This window comes from Dendrobates tinctorius, unplaced genomic scaffold (genome assembly GCF_039654945.1).
Source record: "Dendrobates tinctorius isolate UK_male_01 unplaced genomic scaffold, ASM3965494v1 ptg000350l, whole genome shotgun sequence".
Classification (NCBI taxonomy): Eukaryota; Metazoa; Chordata; class Amphibia; order Anura; family Dendrobatidae; genus Dendrobates; species Dendrobates tinctorius.
In genome coordinates, this window is record NW_027362016.1 from 3,220,044 (window position 1) to 3,244,733 (window position 24,690).

The 24,690-nt window shown below is 37.5% G+C and overlaps 5 non-coding genes across 5 annotated transcripts; all 5 read left to right on the forward strand.

The window, feature by feature from the left end:
* The first annotated feature begins 538 nt into the window (after window positions 1-538).
* On the forward strand, window positions 539-611 carry TRNAF-GAA (transfer RNA phenylalanine (anticodon GAA)). The gene has a single exon. It is a non-coding gene; the product is annotated as a tRNA-Phe (tRNA).
* A 996-nt stretch (window positions 612-1,607) lies between these two features.
* TRNAL-CAG (transfer RNA leucine (anticodon CAG)) lies at window positions 1,608-1,690 on the forward strand. Its single transcript has one exon. It is a non-coding gene; the product is annotated as a tRNA-Leu (tRNA).
* Window positions 1,691-14,797: 13,107 nt separating this feature from the next.
* Window positions 14,798-14,880, forward strand: TRNAL-UAG (transfer RNA leucine (anticodon UAG)). Its single transcript has one exon. It is a non-coding gene; the product is annotated as a tRNA-Leu (tRNA).
* A 3,934-nt stretch (window positions 14,881-18,814) lies between these two features.
* On the forward strand, window positions 18,815-18,897 carry TRNAL-CAG (transfer RNA leucine (anticodon CAG)). Its single transcript has one exon. It is a non-coding gene; the product is annotated as a tRNA-Leu (tRNA).
* A 1,922-nt stretch (window positions 18,898-20,819) lies between these two features.
* Window positions 20,820-20,902, forward strand: TRNAL-CAG (transfer RNA leucine (anticodon CAG)). The gene has a single exon. It is a non-coding gene; the product is annotated as a tRNA-Leu (tRNA).
* Window positions 20,903-24,690: the final 3,788 nt, after the last annotated feature.

A 24,690-nucleotide genomic window follows, 5' to 3' on the forward strand; every position in this document is an offset into this window, starting at 1 on the left:
CATAGTTTTCACCTCATACATCAATAGACCATAACGATACTTAATAAACAAAAACTTAACAAGTAGGTAATCATAGTTTAAAAAATGTGAAATGCCCATGTCATTCTGACATGTTTCAGCACATTTTGGGACAAATGGTCTCACTTTTAACAATCAATAAAATATTTTCTCTAAATTTTTGTCTCTTTTTTGCTCCAATTGTTTGCATCTCATAAAAAATAAAACTTGATGTAACATTATGCATGCAAATTGTGTTTTATGTGCGACCATGACCTATTCTAGAAGCACAGGGTCAGAATTATACTGGTGCATGGAGACAAACTGAAAATGTAAAAATTCAATGGCAAAATTGCTGTCTTTTTCTACTCATTCACAAATAGTTAATGAATGTTATTAAATATGTACAGCAAAATGGAAGGCGTTTCAAATAGAAATCATGCTTCAAAAAACAGTCAAATGAAAAATTATAATATATCCCTCCAGGTGTGACACTTGACATTTGCAGAGTGTCAAACCCCCCAGAAAATGTATAGAAATGGCCGAAATAGCTCAGTTGGGAGAGCGTTAGACTGAAGATCTAAAGGTCCCTGGTCCAATCCCGGGTTTCGGCAAAATGCTTTTTCTTCACCGTTTACATTTTAAGGAGATATTAAACAAAGCACATGGACTGATCATGATCAAAAGGCCTAAAAATCTTAACTATCTACAGAAAACAAAATGTTAAAAATTTGAGAAACGGTAACTTTTTCCTTTTGAACACATGAATGTTTTTTAGTAATTTTTCCTCTATTTTGTTTTATTTCAGATTGACTTAGCTGTAAGAGGATTAAAAGGTAACCTGATAGCTGAAACAGACAGCACTTATCAGACACTAGCTGAATGATTATAGTCAGCTTGTTTGACTTTGAAACACTGAGGCATTACTGAGACAAATGTCCTTAAAAAATATGCTGTGGACAAAGTCAAAAAGGCAAAAAAACACAAGCTCCACACAGGTCCGTCATCTTTAATTTGAAATATAGGAGGTTTCTACTTTAATGGTGAGACAAAGCATCTACATATTTGACATTGCTCCAGTGAGTAGAGCCCACTTAAAAATGTATGGGTTGCTTGTCTCTGCAAGCAAAAGCTGGGCACTAAACTGGCATACTTGCAATGCTGGATGGTTCAGAGTGAAAACACCTATAGGCTGACAATAGTAATTGCAGGTGTTGATTAACTCATTGTGCAAAATAATTTCTAAAATGTGGTCACTTTGGGAGGTTTTCTGCTGTTTTGGTACTCTGCAAATTTCATCTGCAAGGTATTCCTGCAAAATCTGCATTGCAAAACCCAAAGAGGGCTCTTCCTTTCAAAGCCCTGCTGTGTGGCCAAACAGTAGTTTCTGAAGAAATGTGGTGCATCACCGTATTTGTGAGAAATCTAACATTTCTAATATCCAAACAAAATAAATGGAGGTTTAAAAATTAATGCAGACGAAAAGTACGCATATAAAAAATGTTATTTATTGACTTTTTTGGGGTGGTGTGACAAGTTTGTAATCACAAGGAATGGTGACATTTCTCCTGACTAGCATGGAAGGAGTTAAGTTCCAATTGCATATCGAAGTCAGGATGGCCGAGCGGTCTAAGGCGCTGCGTTCAGGTCGCAGTCTCCCCTGGAGGCGTGGGTTCAAATCCCACTTCTGACATCAACATTTAATTTCAAGTAACTTTATCTTCATGTAATGTGGTTTTGAAAAATTTCCTGAGAGTCTTTGGAGTGAATCTGAATTTGTCCTCTCAAAAAAGAACTCTAGGAACATCAAACAGATTTTTTGTGCATATGTCTGTTGTTCTTTTGGCACTAGAAAAATCCTTTGGACAGTCAATGAGGAGGGACTATTTCACCTCTTTGTGTTCTCTGTCCCTATTAGGGTAGGGAATCAACCTTCTACAGTGCTGTCATGAAATATATCTAGAAACGGATTTGCTGGTAAGTCTACTTTCATAGTTTTCACCTCATACATCAATAGACCATAACGATACTTAATAAACAAAAACTTAACAAGTTGGTAATCATAGTTTAAAAAATGTGAAATGCCCATGTCATTCTGACATGTTTCAGCACATTTTGGGACAAATGGTCTCACTTTTAACAATCAATAAAATATTTTCTCTAAATTTTTGTCTCTTTTTTGCTCCAATTGTTTGCATCTCATAAAAAATAAAACTTGATGTAACATTATGCATGCAAATTGTGTTTTATGTGCGACCATGACCTATTCTAGAAGCACAGGGTCAGAATTATACTGGTGCGTGGAGACAAACTGAAAATGTAAAAATTCAATGGCAAAATTGCTGTCTTTTTCTACTCATTCACAAATAGTTAATGAATGTTATTAAATATGTACAGCAAAATGGAAGGCGTTTCAAATAGAAATCATGCTTCAAAAAACAGTCAAATGAAAAATTATAATATATCCCTCCAGGTGTGACACTTGACATTTGCAGAGTGTCAAACCCCCCAGAAAATGTATAGATATGGCCGAAATAGCTCAGTTGGGAGAGCGTTAGACTGAAGATCTAAAGGTCCCGGGTTTCGGCAAAATGCTTTTTCTTCACCATTTACATTTTAAGGAGATATTAAACAAAGCACATGGACTGATCATGATCAAAAGGCCTAAAAATCTTAACTATCTACAGAAAACAAAATGTTAAAAATTTGAGAAACGGTAACTTTTTCCTTTTGAACACATGAATGTTTTTTAGTAATTTTTCCTCTATTTTGTTTTATTTCAGATTGACTTAGCTGTAAGAGGATTAAAAGGTAACCTGATAGCTGAAACAGACAGCACTTATCAGACACTAGCTGAATGATTATAGTCAGCTTGTTTGACTTTGAAACACTGAGGCATTACTGAGACAAATGTCCTTAAAAAATATGCTGTGGACAAAGTCAAAAAGGCAAAAAACACAAGCTGAACACAGGTCCGTCATCTTTAATTTGAAATATAGGAGGTTTCTACTTTAATGGTGAGACAAAGCATCTACATATTTGACATTGCTCCAGTGAGTAGAGCCCACTTAAAAATGTATGGGTTGCTTGTCTCTGCAAGCAAAAGCTGGGCACTAAACTGGCATACTTGCAATGCTGGATGGTTCAGAGTGAAAACACCTATAGGCTGACAATAGTAATTGCAGGTGTTGATTAACTCATTGTGCAAAATAATTTCTAAAATGTGGTCACTTTGGGAGGTTTTCTGCTGTTTTGGTACTCTGCAAATTTCATCTGCAAGGTATTCCTGCAAAATCTGCATTGCAAAACCCAAATAGGGCTCTTCCTTTCAAAGCCCTGCTGTGTGGCCAAACAGTAGTTTCTGAAGAAATGTGGTGCATCACCGCATTTGTGAGAAATCTAACATTTCTAATATCCAAACAAAATAAATGGAGGTTTAAAAATTAATGCAGACGAAAAGTACGCATATAAAAAATGTTATTTATTGACTTTTTTGGGGTGGTGTGACGTTTTTAATCACAAGGAATGGTAACATTTCTGCTGACTAGCATGGAAGGAGTTAAGTTCCAATTGCATATTGAAGCGGTCTAAGGCGAGCGGTCTAATACCGAGCGGTCTAAGGCGCTGCGTTCAGGTCGCAGTCTCCCCTGGAGGCGTGAGTTCAAATCCCACTTCTGACATCAACATGTAATTTCAAGAAACTTTATCTTCATTTATTGATTAGATGAGGTCAAACAAAACTTAGTAATGTGGTTTTGAAAAATTTCCTGAGAGTCTTTGGAGTGAATCTGAATTTGTCCTCTCAAAAAAGAACTCTAGGAACATCAAACAGATTTTTTGTGCATATGTCTGTTGTTCTTTTGGCACTAGAAAAATCCTTTGGACAGTCAATGAGGAGGGACTATTTCACCTCTTTGTGTTCTCTGTCCCTATTAGGGTAGGGAATCAACCTTCTACAGTGCTGTCATGAAATATATCTAGAAACGGATTTGCTGGTAAGTCTACTTTCATAGTTTTCACCTCATACATCAATAGACCATAACGATACTTAATAAACAAAAACTTAACAAGTAGGTAATCATAGTTTAAAAAATGTGAAATGCCCATGTCATTCTGACATGTTTCAGCACATTTTGGGACAAATGGTCTCACTTTTAACAATCAATAAAATATTTTCTCTAAATTTTTGTCTCTTTTTTGCTCCAATTGTTTGCATCTCATAAAAAATAAAACTTGATGTAACATTATGCATGCAAATTGTGTTTTATGTGCGACCATGACCTATTCTAGAAGCACAGGGTCAGAATTATACTGGTGCATGGAGACAAACTGAAAATGTAAAAATTCAATGGCAAAATTGCTGTCTTTTTCTACTCATTCACAAATAGTTAATGAATGTTATTAAATATGTACAGCAAAATGGAAGGCGTTTCAAATAGAAATCATGCTTCAAAAAACAGTCAAATGAAAAATTATAATATATCCCTCCAGGTGTGACACTTGACATTTGCAGAGTGTCAAACCCCCCAGAAAATGTATAGATATGGCTGAAATAGCTCATTTGGGAGAGCGTTAGACTGAAGATCTAAAGGTCCCTGGTCCAATCCCGGGTTTCGGCAAAATGCTTTTTCTTCACCGTTTACATTTTAAGGAGATATTAAACAAAGCACATGGACTGATAATGATCAAAAGGCCTAAAAATCTTAACTATCTACAGAAAACAAAATGTTAAAAATTTGAGAAACGGTAACTTTTTCCTTTTGAACACATGAATGTTTTTTAGTAATTTTTCCTGTATTTTGTTTTATTTCAGATTGACTTAGCTGTAAGAGGATTAAAAGGTAACCTGATAGCTGAAACAGACAGCACTTATCAGACACTAGCTGAATGATTATAGTCAGCTTGTTTGACTTTGAAACACTGAGGCATTACTGAGACAAATGTCCTTAAAAAATATGCTGTGGACAAAGTCAAAAAGGCAAAAAACACAAGCTGAACACAGGTCCGTCATCTTTAATTTGAAATATAGGAGGTTTCTACTTTAATGGTGAGACAAAGCATCTACATATTTGACATTGCTCCAGTGAGTAGAGCCCACTTAAAAATGTATGGGTTGCTTGTCTCTGCAAGCAAAAGCTGGGCACTAAACTGGCATACTTGCAATGCTGGATGGTTCAGAGTGAAAACACCTATAGGCTGACAATAGTAATTGCAGGTGTTGATTAACTCATTGTGCAAAATAATTTCTAAAATGTGATCACTTTGGGAGGTTTTCTGCTGTTTTGGTACTCTGCAAATTTCATCTGCAAGGTATTCCTGCAAAATCTGCATTGCAAAACCCAAATAGGGCTCTTCCTTTCAAAGCCCTGCTGTGTGGCCAAACAGTAGTTTCTGAAGAAATGTGGTGCATCACCGCATTTGTGAGAAATCTAACATTTCTAATATCCAAACAAAATAAATGGAGGTTTAAAAATTAATGCAGACGAAAAGTACGCATATAAAAAATGTTATTTATTGACTTTTTTGGGGTGGTGTGAAAAGTTTTTAATCACAAGGAATGGTAACATTTCTGCTGACTAGCATGGAAGGAGTTAAGTTCCAATTGCATATCGAAGGACGATACCAGATGATCACAGCCGCAACAAAATCTCCCCCCAGGACGGACGTCTTTCCAGCGGGACGAGACTGCAGCTCGAGACCTGGTGAGAAAATATATCATCTTACCTAACCTTCTGTATTCACGTCCGGCTGGGAGGAGATAGTTGGCTGTCTTCTCTGAACCCTTAAACTGACCACGTTTGAAAGTCCTGAGCCTATGGACCCGGTCAGGTATATAATTCCTTAATTGTCTGTGTGTATTATCCGGTCTAACCAATTCGGAGGGTGTATCTAGAATCCATCTATTATCTGATAAAAACTATTTCATACTGCACTAGGGCTACTAGAAGCATACAGAGCAGAGTGCAAAGGGGCTGTTTCCACTGAGTTATCACCCTGGTTCCGACCTTAGACGGTCGAAGAAGTTATATATATATATCAGATATATACATATAGGTGCTCACGTCCGGCCATACGCCCACGGTATAAACTGGGCCCGGTGACGTGAATGACACGGTATATACATTTTTAAGGAAAGAGGTGATTACTAATTTTTCCCCCTCTGCTGAAATATCAACCACCTATCTAGAAGTGATTACCACTATTTACTATACCTAAAGTGACAAAAAGCCCAGCCCTAGTTGCCTTGGTAACAAAAGAACAGTGAAAGGGATAAGGAATACATTCATAATAGTTTTTTTTTATGTTTGAAGTATTGATGCATTGTTGTGACACGCCTGTCCGCAGCTCTCATATTGAATATACTGCCATACTGGTTAGACTGCTATTTCAGCTGCATTTCCTGAATGCAAAGTGTTTAATAATCACGCTACATTATCTGTATTCAGTCCGGAGGATATAAAATATAAAATGTAATAAGTTGTTTTATAGTATACACACAGTAACCCTTCAAGCATATTTATAATTACGGTAATCTAAAAGTTTAATTGTCTGCCTTATCTGCTTTGCCTCTCTGCTTTGCTGTTTTGGTTGTTTGCATACGTGATTGTTACCTCAGCCAGCCTGAAAAGGAAAAAAATATAGATAGGGAGACGTACTGAGCAAATTCTCTGTCACTCTGGTTCCGGTCCTGCTCTCGGCTTGACCGATGATCGCAGAAGTCTGAACTGTGTCTCTCCCAGTGGGCAAGTGGGAGTAGGGGCTTGATTACTCTCAGTGATTTTCCAACCTCTAAGTGGTTGGTAACTTCTTGCGGGTTTCCCACCGGACATCATCTGGCTAAGATGATGGTGTTTTAGCTGCAGCATAGGTTCATAAGTTATATGGGTGGAAGGGTAATTTCAATTACCGTGTTGATGTGACTGAGTGATTGCTCTCTCCCTGAAAAGTATGGTTTGCCCAGGTGTAGATTTTTCACCTCTACAAATCAGGCTGGCATATGGATAGGTAAATTGCGAATTGTTTTGGTGTCAAGGATTCGCAGTATTTGATGTCAGTACCAGTTTTAAATTCATTGTCTTTTGTCTTTTGTAGTGTGTATAATTTGCAGGAGGCATACTAGCATGTGGTTAAAATTTTTGAATGCATTCTATGTGTGTATACATATATATGTTGTGAAATTAGAGAATTGGATAAACTGGTTTTGTTCTGCATACTATAATTATAAGGTTAGTTGGTTCAGGTAGAAAGAGAATTACTTGAATGGTAATTGCTTGATTTGTACAGATATCTCTGTGAGATCCGAGGTCTATTGTTACTTTTTAGTTATTGTTTTACTAATGTCACTACATTTCTCTATGAGATGGTTTTCTTTGAAAGGTTTTAGAGCGAAAGTTTTGAGGAAACAGAAATTTTAACAATTTATAAGGTATTTTTATACTACGCAGTTTCTGGATACACAAGATTTGTGAAATACTCTGGTGTTAGTTGTTGGTTAATTCCCTATATTACTGTGTTCAAGATAGCTAGACATCACTATGTTCACTGAAGACCCCTTTACTCGGACATAAGGAGTACATACAGCTTTTACAGTCACATATCCAACTGTTCATAACCCCGTGAGAATTTGTTTCAAGACGCCCACATACATATGTTTTTCAGATATACTCAGAATTCAGATGATAGAATGGGTGGGAGCAGTCAGTCAATATCTATAAGACAGATATGACCCATAGTGGAGTGAGAAAGAAAATGTACGTTAAGAAACCCTCTGATCACGAGGGGAGGAGCATTAGATAAGAAGGGATAGAAGAATGTGTTAATGAGTGGAGAGCAGCGTCCCAGCCTCAGGTATTATGAGGTGTTACAGGACCCTGAAGCATTTTATAAGATGGCAGAGGAAGTTAGGAAAAAAGGCATGAGGAGAGGAATATAACAAGATTGCTGAATTTTGTGCAAAACAAATATTTACACAGGAAGATGTCAGTTGCAATATCTGCATTACATTCATTTATACATCTATATACATTCCCGATGACTGGACGTGTGCCAGCTGTCAAACGCAGAATGCAGAATATCGTGAGACTTGTTCTGACTGTCAGATGACCAACCCAAAGAGCCGTACCTTCTTTCCAACTATTTATATAGACGGCACGTCTTGTGCTACATCCTGTCCAGCATCCATTATAGTTTTATTAATTAATGTAATTTATGAAAAGAATAATGAAGAAAAAGATGAATATGACATGGAGGTATATAAGTAAACAGAACCGGAGGAGACAGGAAATAAATAGCTCAGACTGATAATCTACAGTATTTATCGTTATATGGTGAGGGGACATAATTATCATCATCATCTTTTAAGCCTCAAAGCTCATACTTTTATACACAATCTACTACATGCAAGGACTCCTGGAAATGCCAGGAGACAGATACCCTAGTAAACAGCTCGCCCCCCCCACAAAAATACAGGAGAGAAACAACATCTCTCACCCAGACAGAGGTTGAGGATACTCCTCTCAAATTCCTGGTGGGTCCCGATGCAATCAGAAGATTGATCAGGGACATTGATCTACTTGCTGAAGAAGTATGTAGTCTTTTTTTTTTTTTTTTTTTTTTACAGGACACATCTGTAGATCATGTGGGCGTTGAACTAATGGCACTGATCCCAGACTCAATATTGGCAGGCTGAAAATCCAGTTTGTAAAGGTGGGGCCGAAGCCAGTAGCCCTGCTGCCAAGGAAATTGCAATATTCATCCTATTTCACCATCCATTTCATAATTTGCAATTATTTCTATGAAGTTATGGATAATACATGACTTATGTGCTGTCAATGAAGTTATAGTACTGAACACATCTATGGTACCAAATCCACACACTATGTTTTTTTTTATCAATTCTATTTATTTTTCTATGGTTTACGGTGATTGACCTGGCCAATGCTTTCTTCAGTTTATTTCTACATGCTGCAAGCCAGTACCTGTTTGTTTTCACATGAGGGCCAGCAATATATTTGGACTATGATGCCTCAAGGGGCACAGTATAGCCTCTCTATGTTCACCCGAGCCATGACCACGGTCCTGGAGCCCTGGAAGAGGATACATCCCACAGCCACTTCGTTTTACAATATATATGGATGACCTCTTCCCCTGACTGAAGACAGCCAAGCCAATACTGCTCTTCTACACATGCAACCTTTTTATAATTATTTCAAGACTTTCAAAGAAGGTAATCAGTGTGTTTTAAATACTAAATTGCAATCACATTTTCACAGCTCTAGGACTGCCAGGCTATACCGAACTGTTTTGTCTGTTTGTCATGAAGAAGCCTGACCATGTAAATGGAGTCCTAACACAGCTTCACGGAGGAAGACAATGCCCTCCTGGCTTCTACTCTCCAAGACTTGACCAAGTGGCTCGTGGAGTCCCAACTTGCATGAGAACCGTGTTTGCAACCCACCTGTGCTGGACAAAGCTTCTGATATTTTTATGGGTCACCAGTTGAAGATCCTGGCCCAAAGCACCTGTCTGCAATGCCCTACTCTGCTCCCGGACGTCACCATCTCCAGATGTGCTGTCCATAATTCAGCTACTCTTCTACCTCTGCCAAAGGGGGGAGGAAGATGGAGGATGAAAACCACATCTCTGACACATTAGTGGAAGAGGTAGTTGACTCTGAAATGGCTGAACGCGATTGTCTTGCTGTCATGAGGCAAGAGAACACCTGGAAGATCCTGACCTGATGCTCATTGTGGATAGACCAAGGTATGCAGACCAAGAAGGCCGTTCGCACACTGGTATAGCAGTAGCCACAGAAGTAACTTGCTGCCAGCAAAACCACTGCCTATATCCAAAAGGACTGCAGGCCTTGACAGAAGCATACGAGAGGTCCACTCAACATGAAGCTATCAAGATCAATCTGGAGAGAAAGAGACTTCATCACGGCTAACGGAACGCCGGTCAGACACCACAAAGCCATGCAAGAATTAATGGAGTCCTTGTTGATGCCAGGAAGAGTTGCGGTGGTAAAAGTAAAAGCACACACACTGGAGACACTTCAAGGGAAGCAGTGGGCAACAGGCTAGCTGAAGTAACAGCAAAAGAAGCAGCAGTAATACCGGTTGACACGGAAACAGAGGAAAAGGAATAACACTCCAGAAACAAGTATCCAAGGAAGAAAAGAAGAAATGGACCTAAGATGAAGTTATACAGGATGAAATACACCTAAGGATGAACAAGGAAAATTTAAGGCCTCGAACAAAACTTTACATACTTGATGCTATACAGGAAACAGGGGTCATAGCATAAGAGTTTAGTCTTTCCCTTGGGTCACATACACGCACAAGTATAATTGCCTATATGTAGACTAAGTTTAAAAACATGTGACTAAAATGCATTTTCGAGTCTTTTCATCCATCCCAGATCCTGAGGACATAGGAGCCCACCAGATCCTGCCCGGTGACTGAGTCCTCATCACCAAGAGGTTCAACAGACGTACCCTTGAACCTAGAGATGACAGCCTGTTCCAAGTCCTGTCAACTATCGCAGCAGTCCATGGGTCCTCGCTTCCCACTGCAAGGAGATGCCGGATCCAGAGTCCAGTAGCGGCTGCCACTCTTCATCCATCTGGCACTTATCCTTCTCCTAGCTCAAGGGGTAGTCAATCACCAAGGGGTAGTCACTCATGAGAAGGGCATACTGACTTTCTGGTATAATGTCTCCACCCCAAGAGTAACATATCAATTTGACTACTGTCTCACAATAAGAATGTCCAGGCCCCATGGCACAGTTTCATATCAGGTTTAATACACAATTCATCTGTGTCACTACTGCTGAAATAGGGGAAGGTTCAAACTGGGAGGATTAGTCTCTTGTTGGGTGGCACACTGGTGAAAGTGACTGGAGACATCAACCAGCCCAGGCCCTACAGCGAAGGGACAAATGGGGAATAAGCCTATTAAGTCGCATGACCCTGTCCAAAGCCCATTTTAAGGGTCAGAGTGGCCTTCCAGATTCAATACTCCCTGTCACTGCCACTCACTGCCCCAAGGAGGGATGCATAGTTCTGTACCTTACTATTGACAACCCTTCAGAGTATGAGCAAGGGTTATATGTACTAGGCTCAAGTACTAAACTTGGGAGGGAAAATGGTGACACAAAAGGTAAATTTTGGCTAAGAAGCATAGATACCAGTGGGGGCACACAGGGAGCACCTGACAAATTCAAAGTCGAGAACGAGACAATAGTTGTGTTTAAACCCACCATCCCCGCAAATAAGAATGCAAAGCGGATAAACTATTTATACAATAATCAACAACGGTTTATAAAATACACTGGGGATGCCATGAAGGCAATTATTGACCCATTAAGTTTGCAAAAGTTATTTTATGTCCTTTGATCATATTTTCTTTAATTCTATGCTGCATAGTGCCATGCCTTAAGAAAATGATGATGAAAACTATGGAAACCACAGTGATGACCATGCATGCCGATTTTGAAGATCCCCTGTATGAAAGATGTCCCAATGAAAACATGCAAGCACCACCTCCGGAATATGCCTGCTTGAAGCAAGCCAATGAGGGAAAGTCCAGGATCTGACTTCCTCCTGTGCAAAGTCCGTTAGGAGGGGGTCCATCTACTAGAGATGGGTCGTCTCGTATATACGGTGAAGATTAGTTAGTTAGGTTCCAGCACTGTTGAGATAGGTAGGCTGGGAGGACAGATCGATAGGTTCGACGAGATTAGGATTTTGATTTTGCATATCTCCAAAGGAGGGACTGTTAAGGGAAGAATATATGGCACATGAATATATACAAGAATCAAAACTGTATCACTATATGGACGCTTTGCTGGATATTGGGATCATGTTGCTTTAAGATACTTCTGATTTTCTTATATTTTCTTATATTTTCTTAGAGTTGTTTCTGTATGGTATCATTCACCTAAGCTTCACCAAATATTGAATAAACTGGGTGGACCAGGGTAAGCCAAGCTAGAAAACAATACTTGTGTATATAAGTATTGTTTAGCAATGTGGGAGCAGTAAACGGTAACCCAGAAGTGTACATAATGATTGTGTAGCGACCTGAGAAAAGCAAATAGTAACTGGAAATATGTCCATGATGTAACTGATGATGTAGCTCAAATTCTGTTATAAAAGCTGTACACGTTTGATTAAAGACAGAGAAGAATCATACTGACACGATACCCTCTTGTCTTGTGTATTCTTTCCTCGAGTATACGTATACCTTGTGCCAAAGCTACAATTCGGAAACAGACAATTAAGACGGGTCGCACCTTAGTGTGACAGAAACATCACTTGCAATGCTGGATGGTTCAGAGTGAAAACACCTATAGGCTGACAATAGTAATTGCAGGTGTTGATTAACTCATTGTGCAAAATAATTTCTAAAATGTGGTCACTTTGGGAGGTTTTCTGCTGTTTTGGTACTCTGCAAATTTCATCTGCAAGGTATTCCTGCAAAATCTGCATTGCAAAACCCAAATAGGGCTCTTCCTTTCAAAGCCCTGCTGTGTGGCCAAACAGTAGTTTCTGAAGAAATGTGGTGCATCACCGCATTTGTGAGAAATCTAACATTTCTAATATCCAAACAAAATAAATGGAGGTTTAAAAATTAATGCAGACGAAAAGTACGCATATAAAAAATGTTATTTATTGACTTTTTTGGGGTGGTGTGACAAGTTTTTAATCACAAGGAATGGTAACATTTCTGCTGACTAGCATGGAAGGAGTTAAGTTCCAATTGCATATCGAAGCGGTCTAAGGCGAGCGGTCTAATACCGAGCGGTCTAAGGTGCTGCGTTCAGGTCGCAGTCTCCCCTCGAGGCGTGGGTTCAAATCCCACTTCTGACATTTAATTTCAAGAAACTTTATCTTCATTTATTGATTAGATGAGGTCAAACAAAACTTAGTAATGTGGTTTTGAAAAATTTCCTGAGAGTCTTTGGAGTGAATCTGAATTTGTCCTCTCAAAAAAGAACTCTAGGAACATCAAACAGATTTTTTGTGCATATGTCTGTTGTTCTTTTGGCACTAGAAAAATCCTTTGGACAGTCAATGAGGAGGGACTATTTCACCTCTTTGTGTTCTCTGTCCCTATTAGGGTAGGGAATCAACCTTCTACAGTGCTGTCATGAAATATATCTAGAAACGGATTTGCTGGTAAGTCTACTTTCATAGTTTTCACCTCATACATCAATAGACCATAACGATACTTAATAAACAAAAACTTAACAAGTAGGTAATCATAGTTTAAAAAATGTGAAATGCCCATGTCATTCTGACATGTTTCAGCACATTTTGGGACAAATGGTCTCACTTTTAACAATCAATAAAATATTTTCTCTAAATTTTTGTCTCTTTTTTGCTCCAATTGTTTGCATCTCATAAAAAATAAAACTTGATGTAACATTATGCATGCAAATTGTGTTTTATGTGCGACCATGACCTATTCTAGAAGCACAGGGTCAGAATTATACTGGTGCATGGAGACAAACTGAAAATGTAAAAATTCAATGGCAAAAATTGCTGTCTTTTTCTACTCATTCACAAATAGTTAATGAATGTTATTAAATATGTACAGCAAAATGGAAGGCGTTTCAAATAGAAATCATGCTTCAAAAAACAGTCAAATGAAAAATTATAATATATCCCTCCAGGTGTGACACTTGACATTTGCAGAGTGTCAAACCCCCCAGAAAATGTATAGATATGGCCGAAATATCTCAGTTGGGAGAGCGTTAGACTGAAGATCTAAAGGTCCCTGGTCCAATCCCGGGTTTCGGCAAAATGCTTTTTCTTCACCGTTTACATTTTAAGGAGATATTAAACAAAGCACATGGACTGATCATGATCAAAAGGCCTAAAAATCTTAACTATCTACAGAAAACAAAATGTTAAAAATTTGAGAAACGGTAACTTTTTCCTTTTGAACACATGAATGTTTTTTAGTAATTTTTCCTCTATTTTGTTTTATTTCAGATTGACTTAGCTGTAAGAGGATTAAAAGGTAACCTGATAGCTGAAACAGACAGCACTTATCAGACACTAGCTGAATGATTATAGTCAGCTTGTTTGACTTTGAAACACTGAGGCATTACTGAGACAAATGTCCTTAAAAAATATGCTGTGGACAAAGTCAAAAAGGCAAAAAACACAAGCTGAACACAGGTCCGTCATCTTTAATTTGAAATATAGGAGGTTTCTACTTTAATGGTGAGACAAAGCATCTACATATTTGACATTGCTCCAGTGAGTAGAGCCCACTTAAAAATGTATGGGTTGCTTGTCTCTGCAAGCAAAAGCTGGGCACTAAACTGGCATACTTGCAATGCTGGATGGTTCAGAGTGAAAACACCTATAGGCTGACAATAGTAATTGCAGGTGTTGATTAACTCATTGTGCAAAATAATTTCTAAAATGTGGTCACTTTGGGAGGTTTTCTGCTGTTTTGGTACTCTGCAAATTTCATCTGCAAGGTATTCCTGCAAAATCTGCATTGCAAAACCCAAATAGGGCTCTTCCTTTCAAAGCCCTGCTGTGTGGCCAAACAGTAGTTTCTGAAGAAATGTGGTGCATCACCGCATTTGTGAGAAATCTAACATTTCTAACATCCAAACAAAATAAATGGAGGTTTAAAAATTAATGCAGACGAAAAGTACGCATATAAAAAATGTTATTTATTGACTTTTTTGGGGTGGTGTGACAAGTTTTTAATCACAAGGAATGGTAACATTTCTGCTGACTAGCATGGAAGGAGTTAAGTTCCAATTGCATATCGAAGTCAAGATGGCCGAGTGGTCTAAGGCGCTGCGTTTAGGTTGCAGTATCCCCTGGAGGCGTGGGTTCAAATCCCACTTCTGACATCAACATTTAATTTCAAGAAACTTTATCTTCATGTAATGTGGTTTTGAAAAATTTCCTGAGAGTCTTTGGAGTGAATCTGAATTTGTCCTCTCAAAAAAGAACTCTAGGAACTTCAAACAGATTTTTTGTGCATATGTCTGTTGTTCTTTTGGCACTAGAAAAATCCTTTGGACAGTCAATGAGGAGGGACTATTTCACCTCTTTGTGTTCTCTGTCCCTATTAGGGTAGGGAATCAACCTTCTACAGTGCTGTCATGAAATATATCTAGAAACGGATTTGCTGGTAAGTCTACTTTCATAGTTTTCACCTCATACATCAATAGACCATAACGATATTTAATAAACAAAAACTTAACAAGTAGGTAATCATAGTTTAAAAAATGTGAAATGCCCATGTCATTCTGACATGTTTCAGCACATTTTGGGACAAATGGTCTCACTTTTAACAATCAATAAAATATTTCTCTAAATTTTTGTCTCTTTTTTGCTCCAATTGCTTGCATCTCATAAAAAATAAAACTTGATGTAACATTATGCATGCAAATTGTGTTTTATGTGCGACCATGACCTATTCTAGAAGCACAGGGTCAGAATTATACTGGTGCATGGAGACAAACTGAAAATGTAAAAATTCAATGGCAAAATTGCTGTCTTTTTCTACTCATTCACAAATAGTTAATGAATGTAATTAAATATGTACAGCAAAATGGAAGGCGTTTCAAATAGAAATCATGCTTCAAAAAACAGTCAAATGAAAAATTATAATATATCCCTCCAGGTGTGACACTTGACATTTGCAGAGTGTCAAACCCCCCAGAAAATGTATAGATATGGCCGAAATAGCTGAGTTGGGAGAGCGTTAGACTGAAGATCTAAAGGTCCCTGGTCCAATCCCGGGTTTCGGCAAAATGCTTTTTCTTCACCGTTTACATTTTAAGGAGATATTAAACAAAGCACATGGACTGATCATGATCAAAAGGCCTAAAAATCTTAACTATCTACAGAAAACAAAATGTTAAAAATTTGAGAAACGGTAACTTTTTCCTTTTGAACACAGGAATGTTTTTTAGTAATTTTTCCTCTATTTTGTTTTATTTCAGATTGACTTAGCTGTAAGAGGATTAAAAGGTAACCTGATAGCTGAAACAGACAGCACTTATCAGACACTAGCTGAATGATTATAGTCAGCTTGTTTGACTTTGAAACACTGAGGCATTACTGAGACAAATGTCCTTAAAAAATATGCTGTGGACAAAGTCAAAAAGGCAAAAAACACAAGCTCCACACAGGTCCGTCATCTTTAATTTGAAATATAGGAGGTTTCTACTTTAATGGTGAGACAAAGCATCTATATATTTGACATTGCTCCAGTGAGTAGAGCCCACTTAAAAATGTATGGGTTGCTTGTCTCTGCAAGCAAAAGCTGGGCACTAAACTGGCATACTTGCAATGCTGGATGGTTCAGAGTGAAAACACCTATAGGCTGACAATAGTAATTGCAGGTGTTGATTAACTCATTGTGCAAAATAATTTCTAAAATGTGGTCACTTTGGGAGGTTTTCTGCTGTTTTGGTACTCTGCAAAATTCATCTGCAAGGTATTCCTGCAAAATCTGCATTGCAAAACCCAAATAGGGCTCTTCCTTTCAAAGCCCTGCTGTGTGGCCAAACAGTAGTTTCTGAAGAAATGTGGTGCATCACCGCATTTGTGAGAAATCTAACATTTCTAATATCCAAACAAAATAAATGGAGGTTTAAAAATTAATGCAGACGAAAAGTACGCATATAAAAAATGTTATTTATTGACTTTTTTGGGGTGGTGTGACAAGTTTTTAATCACAAGGAATGGTAACATTTCTGCTGACTAGCATGGAAGGAGTTAAGTTCCAATTGCATATCGAAGCAGTCTAAGGCGAGCCGTCTAATACCGAGCGGTCTAAGGCGCTGCGTTCAGGTCGCAGTCTCCCCTGGAGGCGTGGGTTCAAATCCCACTTCTGACATCAACATTTAATTTCAAGAAACTTTATCTTCATTTATTGATTAGATGAGGTCAAACAAAACTTAGTAATGTGGTTTTGAAAAATTTCCTGAGAGTCTTTGGAGTGAATCTGAATTTGTCCTCTCAAAAAAGAACTCTAGGAACATCAAACAGATTTTTTGTGCATATGTCTGTTGTTCTTTTGGCACTAGAAAAATCCTTTGGACAGTCAATGACGAGGGACTATTTCACCTCTTTGTGTTCTCTGTCCCTATTAGGGTAGGGAATCAACCTTCTACAGTGCTGTCATGAAATATATCTAGAAACGGATTTGCTGGTAAGTCTACTTTCATAGTTTTCACCTCATACATCAATAGACCATAACGATTCTTAATAAACAAAAACTTAACAAGTAGGTAATCATAGTTTAAAAAATGTGAAATGCCCATGTCCTTCTGACATGTTTCAGCACATTTTGGGACAAATGGTCTCACTTTTAACAATCAATAAAATATTTTCTCTAAATTTTTGTCTCTTTTTTGCTCCAATTGTTTGCATCTCATAAAAAATAAAACTTGATGTAACATTATGCATGCAAATTGTGTTTTATGTGCGACCATGACCTATTCTAGAAGCACAGGGTCAGAATTATACTGGTGCATGGAGACAAACTGAAAATGTAAAAATTCAATGGCAAAATTGCTGTCTTTTTCTACTCATTCACAAATAGTTAATGAATGTTATTAAATATGTACAGCAAAATGGAAGGCGTTTCAAATAGAAATCATGCTTCAAAAAACAGTCAAATGAAAAATTATAATATATCCCTCCAGGTGTGACACTTGACATTTGCAGAGTGTCAAACCCCATAGAAAATGTATAGATATGGCCAAAATATCTCAGTTTGGAGAGCGTTAGACTGAAGATCTAAAGGTCCCTGGTCCAATCCCGGGTTTCGGCAAAATGCTTTTTCTTCACCGTTTACATTTTAAGGAGATATTAAACAAAGCACATGGGCTGATCTTGATCAAAAGGCCTAAAAATCTTAACTATCTACAGAAAACAAAATGTTAAAAATTTGAGAAACGGTAACTTTTTCCTTTTGAACACATGAATGTTTTTTAGTAATTTTTCCTCTATTTTGTTTTATTTCAGATTGACTTAGCTGTAAGAGGATTAAAAGGTAACCTGATAGCTGAAACAGACAGCACTTATCAGACACTAGCTGAATGATTATAGTCAGCTTGTTTGACTTTGAAACACTGAGGCATTACTGAGACAAATGTCCTTAAAAAATTTGTTGTGGACAAAGTCAAAAAGGCAAAAAACAAAAGCTCCACACAGGTCCGTCATCTTTAATTTGAAATATAGGAGGTTTCTACTTTAATGGTGAGACAAAGCATCTACATATTTGACATTGCTCCAGTGAGTAGAGCCCACTTAAAAATGTATGGGTTGCTTGTCTCTGCAAGCAAAAGCTGGGCACTAAACTGGCATACTTGCAATGCTGGATGGTTCAGAGTGAAAACACCTATAGGCTGACAATAGTAATTGCAGGTGTTGATTAACTCATTGTGCAAAATAATTTCTAAAATGTGGTCACTTTGGGAGGTTTTCTGCTGTTTTGGTACTCTGCAAATTTCATCTGCAAGGTATTCCTGCAAAATCTGCATTGCAAAACCCAAATAGGGCTCTTCCTTTCAAAGCCCTGCTGTGTGGCCAAACAGTAGTTTCTGAAGAAATGTGGTGCATCACCGCATTTGTGAGAAATCTAACATTTCTAATATCCAAACAAAATAAATGGAGGTTTAAAAATTAATGCAGACGAAAAGTACGCATATAAAAAATGTTATTTATTGACTTTTTTGGGGTGGAGTGACAAGTTTTTAATCACAAGGGATGGTAACATTTCTGCTGACTAGCATGGAAGGAGTTAAGTTCCAATTGCATATCGAAGTCAGGATGGCCGAGCGGTCTAAGGCGCTGCGTTCAGGTCGCAGTCTTCCCTGGAGGCGTGGGTTCAAATCCCACTTCTGACATCAACATTTAATTTCAAGAAACTTTATCTTCATTTATTGATTAGATGAGGTCAAACAAAACTTAGTAATGTGGTTTTGAAAAATTTCCTGAGAGTCTTTGGAGTGAATCTGAATTTGTCCTCTCAAAAAAGAACTCTAGGAACATCGAACAGATTTTTTGTGCATATGTCTGTTGTTCTTTTGGCACTAGAAAAATCCTTTGGACAGTCAATGAGGAGGGACTATTTCACCTCTTTGTGTTCTCTGTCTCTATTAGGGTAGGGAATCAACCTTCTACAGTGCTGTCATGAAATATATCTAGAAACGGATTTGCTGGTAAGTCTACTTTCATAGTATTCACCTCATACATCAATAGACCATAACGATACTTAATAAACAAAAACTTAACAAGTTGGTCATCATAGTTTAAAAAATGTGAAATGCCCATGTCATTCTGACATGTTTCAGCACATTTTGGGACAAATGGTCTCACTTTTAACAATCAATAAAATATTTTCTCTAAATTTTTGTCTCTTTTTTGCTCCAATTGTTTGCATCTCATAAAAAATAAAACTTGATGTAACATTATGCATGCAAATTGTGTTTTATGTGCGACCATGACCTATTCTAGAAGCACAGGGTCAGAATTATACTGGTGCGTGGAGACAAACTGAAAATGTAAAAATTCAATGGCAAAATTGCTGTCTTTTTCTACTCATTCACAAATAGTTAATGAATGTTATTAAATATGTACAGCAAAATGGAAGGCGTTTCAAATAGAAATCATGCTTCAAAAAACAGTCAAATGAAAAATTATAATATATCCCTCCAGGTGTGACACTTGACATTTGCAGAGTGTCAAACCCCCCAGAAAATGTATAGATATGGCCGAAATAGCTCAGTTGGGAGAGCGTTAGACTGAAGATCTAAAGGTCCCGGGTTTCGGCAAAATGCTTTTTCTTCACCATTTACATTTTAAGGAGATATTAAACAAAGCACATGGACTGATCATGATCAAAAGGCCTAAAAATCTTAACTATCTACAGAAAACAAAATGTTAAAAATTTGAGAAACGGTAACTTTTTCCTTTTGAACACATGAATGTTTTTTAGTAATTTTTCCTCTATTTTGTTTTATTTCAGATTGACTTAGCTGTAAGAGGATTAAAAGGTAACCTGATAGCTGAAACAGACAGCACTTATCAGACACTAGCTGAATGATTATAGTCAGCTTGTTTGACTTTGAAACACTGAGGCATTACTGAGACAAATGTCCTTAAAAAATATGCTGTGGACAACGTCAAAAAGGCAAAAAACACAAGCTCCACACAGGTCCGTCATCTTTAATTTGAAATATAGGAGGTTTCTACTTTAATGGTGAGACAAAGCATCTACATATTTGACATTGCTCCAGTGAGTAGAGCCCACTTAAAAATGTATGGGTTGCTTGCCTCTGCAAGCAAAAGCTGGGCACTAAACTGGCATACTTGCAATGCTGGATGGTTCAGAGTGAAAACACCTATAGGCTGACAATAGTAATTGCAGGTGTTGATTAACTCATTGTGCAAAATAATTTCTAAAATGTGGTCACTTTGGGAGGTTTTCTGCTGTTTTGGTACTCTGCAAATTTCATCTGCAAGGTATTCCTGCAAAATCTGCATTGCAAAACCCAAATAGGGCTCTTCCTTTCAAAGCCCTGCTGTGTGGCCAAACAGTAGTTTCTGAAGAAATGTGGTGCATCACCGTATTTGTGAGAAATCTAACATTTCTAATATCCAAACAAAATAAATGGAGGTTTAAAAATTAATGCAGACGAAAAGTTCGCATATAAAAAATGTTATTTATTGACTTTTTTGGGGTGGTGTGACAAGTTTGTAATCACAAGGAATGGTAACATTTCTGCTGACTAGCATGGAAGGAGTTAAGTTCCAATTGCATATCGAAGTCAGGATGGCCGAGCGGTCTAAGGCGCTGCGTTCAGGTCGCAGTCTCCCCTGGAGGCGTGGGTTCAAATCCCACTTCTGACATCAACATTTAATTTCAAGTAACTTTATCTTCATGTAATGTGGTTTTGAAAAATTTCCTGAGTCTTTGGAGTGAATCTGAATTTGTCCTCTCAAAAAAGAACTCTAGGAACATCAAACAGATTTTTTGTGCATATGTCTGTTGTTCTTTTGGCACTAGAAAAATCCTTTGGACAGTCAATGAGGAGGGACTATTTCACCTCTTTGTGTTCTCTGTCCCTATTAGGGTAGGGAATCAACCTTCTACAGTGCTGTCATGAAATATATCTAGAAACGGATTTGCTGGTAAGTCTACTTTCATAGTTTTCACCTCATACATCAATAGACCATAACGATACTTAATAAACAAAAACTTAACAAGTTGGTAATCATAGTTTAAAAAATGTGAAATGCCCATGTCATTCTGACATGTTTCAGCACATTTTGGGACAAATGGTCTCACTTTTAACAATCAATAAAATATTTTCTCTAAATTTTTGTCTCTTTTTTGCTCCAATTGTTTGCATCTCATAAAAAATAAAACTTGATGTAACATTATGCATGCAAATTGTGTTTTATGTGTGACCATGACCTATTCTAGAAGCACAGGGTCAGAATTATACTGGTGCATGGAGACAAACTGAAAATGTAAAAATTCAATGGCAAAATTGCTGTCTTTTTCTACTCATTCTCAAATAGTTAATGAATGTTATTAAATATGTACAGCAAAATGGAAGGCGTTTCAAATAGAAATCATGCTTCAAAAAACAGTCAAATGAAAAATTATAATATATCCCTCCAGGTGTGACACTTGACATTTGCAGAGTGTCAAACCCCCCAGAAAATGTATAGATATGGCTGAAATAGCTCAGTTGGGAGAGCGTTAGACTGAAGATCTAAAGGTCCCTGGTCCAATCCCGGGTTTCGGCAAAATGCTTTTTCTTCACCGTTTACATTTTAAGGAGATATTAAACAAAGCACATGGACTGATCATGATCAAAAGGCCTAAAAATCTTAACTATCTACAGAAAACAAAATGTTAAAAATTTGAGAAACGGTAACTTTTTCCTTTTGAACACATGAATGTTTTTTAGTAATTTTTCCTCTATTTTGTTTTATTTCAGATTGACTTAGCTGTAAGAGGATTAAAAGGTAACCTGATAGCTGAAACAGACAGCACTTATCAGACACTAGCTGAATGATTATAGTCAGCTTGTTTGACTTTGAAACACTGAGGCATTACTGAGACAAATGTCCTTAAAAAATATGCTGTGGACAAAGTCAAAAAGGCAAAAAACACAAGCTGAACACAGGTCCGTCATCTTTAATTTGAAATATAGGAGGTTTCTACTTTAATGGTGAGACAAAGCATCTACATATTTGACATTGCTCCAGTGAGTAGAGCCCACTTAAAAATGTATGGGTTGCTTGTCTCTGCAAGCAAAAGCTGGGCACTAAACTGGCATACTTGCAATGCTGGATGGTTCAGAGTGAAAACACCTATAGGCTGACAATAGTAATTGCAGGTGTTGATTAACTCATTGTGCAAAATAATTTCTAAACTGTGGTCACTTTGGGAGGTTTTCTGCTGTTTTGGTACTCTGCAAATTTCATCTGCAAGGTATTCCTGCAAAATCTGCATTGCAAAACCCAAATAGGGCTCTTCCTTTCAAAGCCCTGCTGTGTGGCCAAACAGTAGTTTCTGAAGAAATGTGGTGCATCACCGCATTTGTGAGAAATCTAACATTTCTAATATCCAAACAAAATAAATGGAGGTTTAAAAATTAATGCAGACGAAAAGTACGCATATAAAAAATGTTATTTATTGACTTTTTTGGGGTGGTGTGACAAGTTTTTAATCACAAGGAATGGTAACATTTCTGCTGACTAGCATGGAAGGAGTTAAGTTCCAATTGCATATCGAAGCAGTCTAAGGCGAGCGGTCTAATACCGAGCGGTCTAAGGCGCTGCGTTCAGGTCGCAGTCTCCCCTGGAGGCGTGGGTTCAAATCCCACTTCTGACATCAACATTTAATTTCAAGAAACTTTATCTTCATTTATTGATTAGATGAGGTCAAACAAAACTTAGTAATGTGGTTTTGAAAAATTTCCTGAGAGTCTTTGGAGTGAATCTGAATTTGTCCTCTCAAAAAAGAACTCTAGGAACATCAAACAGATTTTTTGTGCATATGTCTGTTGTTCTTTTGGCACTAGAAAAATCCTTTGGACAGTCAATGACGAGGGACTATTTCACCTCTTTGTGTTCTCTGTCCCTATTAGGGTAGGGAATCAACCTTCTACAGTGCTGTCATGAAATATATCTAGAAACGGATTTGCTGGTAAGTCTACTTTCATAGTTTTCACCTCATACATCAATAGACCATAACGATTCTTAATAAACAAAAACTTAACAAGTAGGTAATCATAGTTTAAAAAATGTGAAATGCCCATGTCCTTCTGACATGTTTCAGCACATTTTGGGACAAATGGTCTCACTTTTAACAATCAATAAAATATTTTCTCTAAATTTTTGTCTCTTTTTTGCTCCAATTGTTTGCATCTCATAAAAAATAAAACTTGATGTAACATTATGCATGCAAATTGTGTTTTATGTGCGACCATGACCTATTCTAGAAGCACAGGGTCAGAATTATACTGGTGCATGGAGACAAACTGAAAATGTAAAAATTCAATGGCAAAATTGCTGTCTTTTTCTACTCATTCACAAATAGTTAATGAATGTTATTAAATATGTACAGCAAAATGGAAGGCGTTTCAAATAGAAATCATGCTTCAAAAAACAGTCAAATGAAAAATTATAATATATCCCTCCAGGTGTGACACTTGACATTTGCAGAGTGTCAAACCCCCCAGAAAATGTATAGATATGGCCAAAATAGCTCAGTTGGGAGAGCGTTAGACTGAAGATCTAAAGGTCCCTGGTCCAATCCCGGGTTTCGGCAAAATGCTTTTTCTTCACCGTTTACATTTTAAGGAGATATTAAACAAAGCACATGGGCTGATCATGATCAAAAGGCCTAAAAATCTTAACTATCTACAGAAAACAAAATGTTAAAAATTTGAGAAACGGTAACTTTTTCCTTTTGAACACATGAATGTTTTTTAGTAATTTTTCCTCTATTTTGTTTTATTTCAGATTGACTTAGCTGTAAGAGGATTAAAAGGTAACCTGATAGCTGAAACAGACAGCACTTATCAGACACTAGCTGAATGATTATAGTCAGCTTGTTTGACTTTGAAACACTGAGGCATTACTGAGACAAATGTCCTTAAAAAATATGCTGTGGACAACGTCAAAAAGGCAAAAAACACAAGCTCCACACAGGTCCGTCATCTTTAATTTGAAATATAGGAGGTTTCTACTTTAATGGTGAGACAAAGCATCTACATATTTGACATTGCTCCAGTGAGTAGAGCCCACTTAAAAATGTATGGGTTGCTTGCCTCTGCAAGCAAAAGCTGGGCACTAAACTGGCATACTTGCAATGCTGGATGGTTCAGAGTGAAAACACCTATAGGCTGACAATAGTAATTGCAGGTGTTGATTAACTCATTGTGCAAAATAATTTCTAAAATGTGGTCACTTTGGGAGGTTTTCTGCTGTTTTGGTACTCTGCAAATTTCATCTGCAAGGTATTCCTGCAAAATCTGCATTGCAAAACCCAAATAGGGCTCTTCCTTTCAAAGCCCTGCTGTGTGGCCAAACAGTAGTTTCTGAAGAAATGTGGTGCATCACCGTATTTGTGAGAAATCTAACATTTCTAATATCCAAACAAAATAAATGGAGGTTTA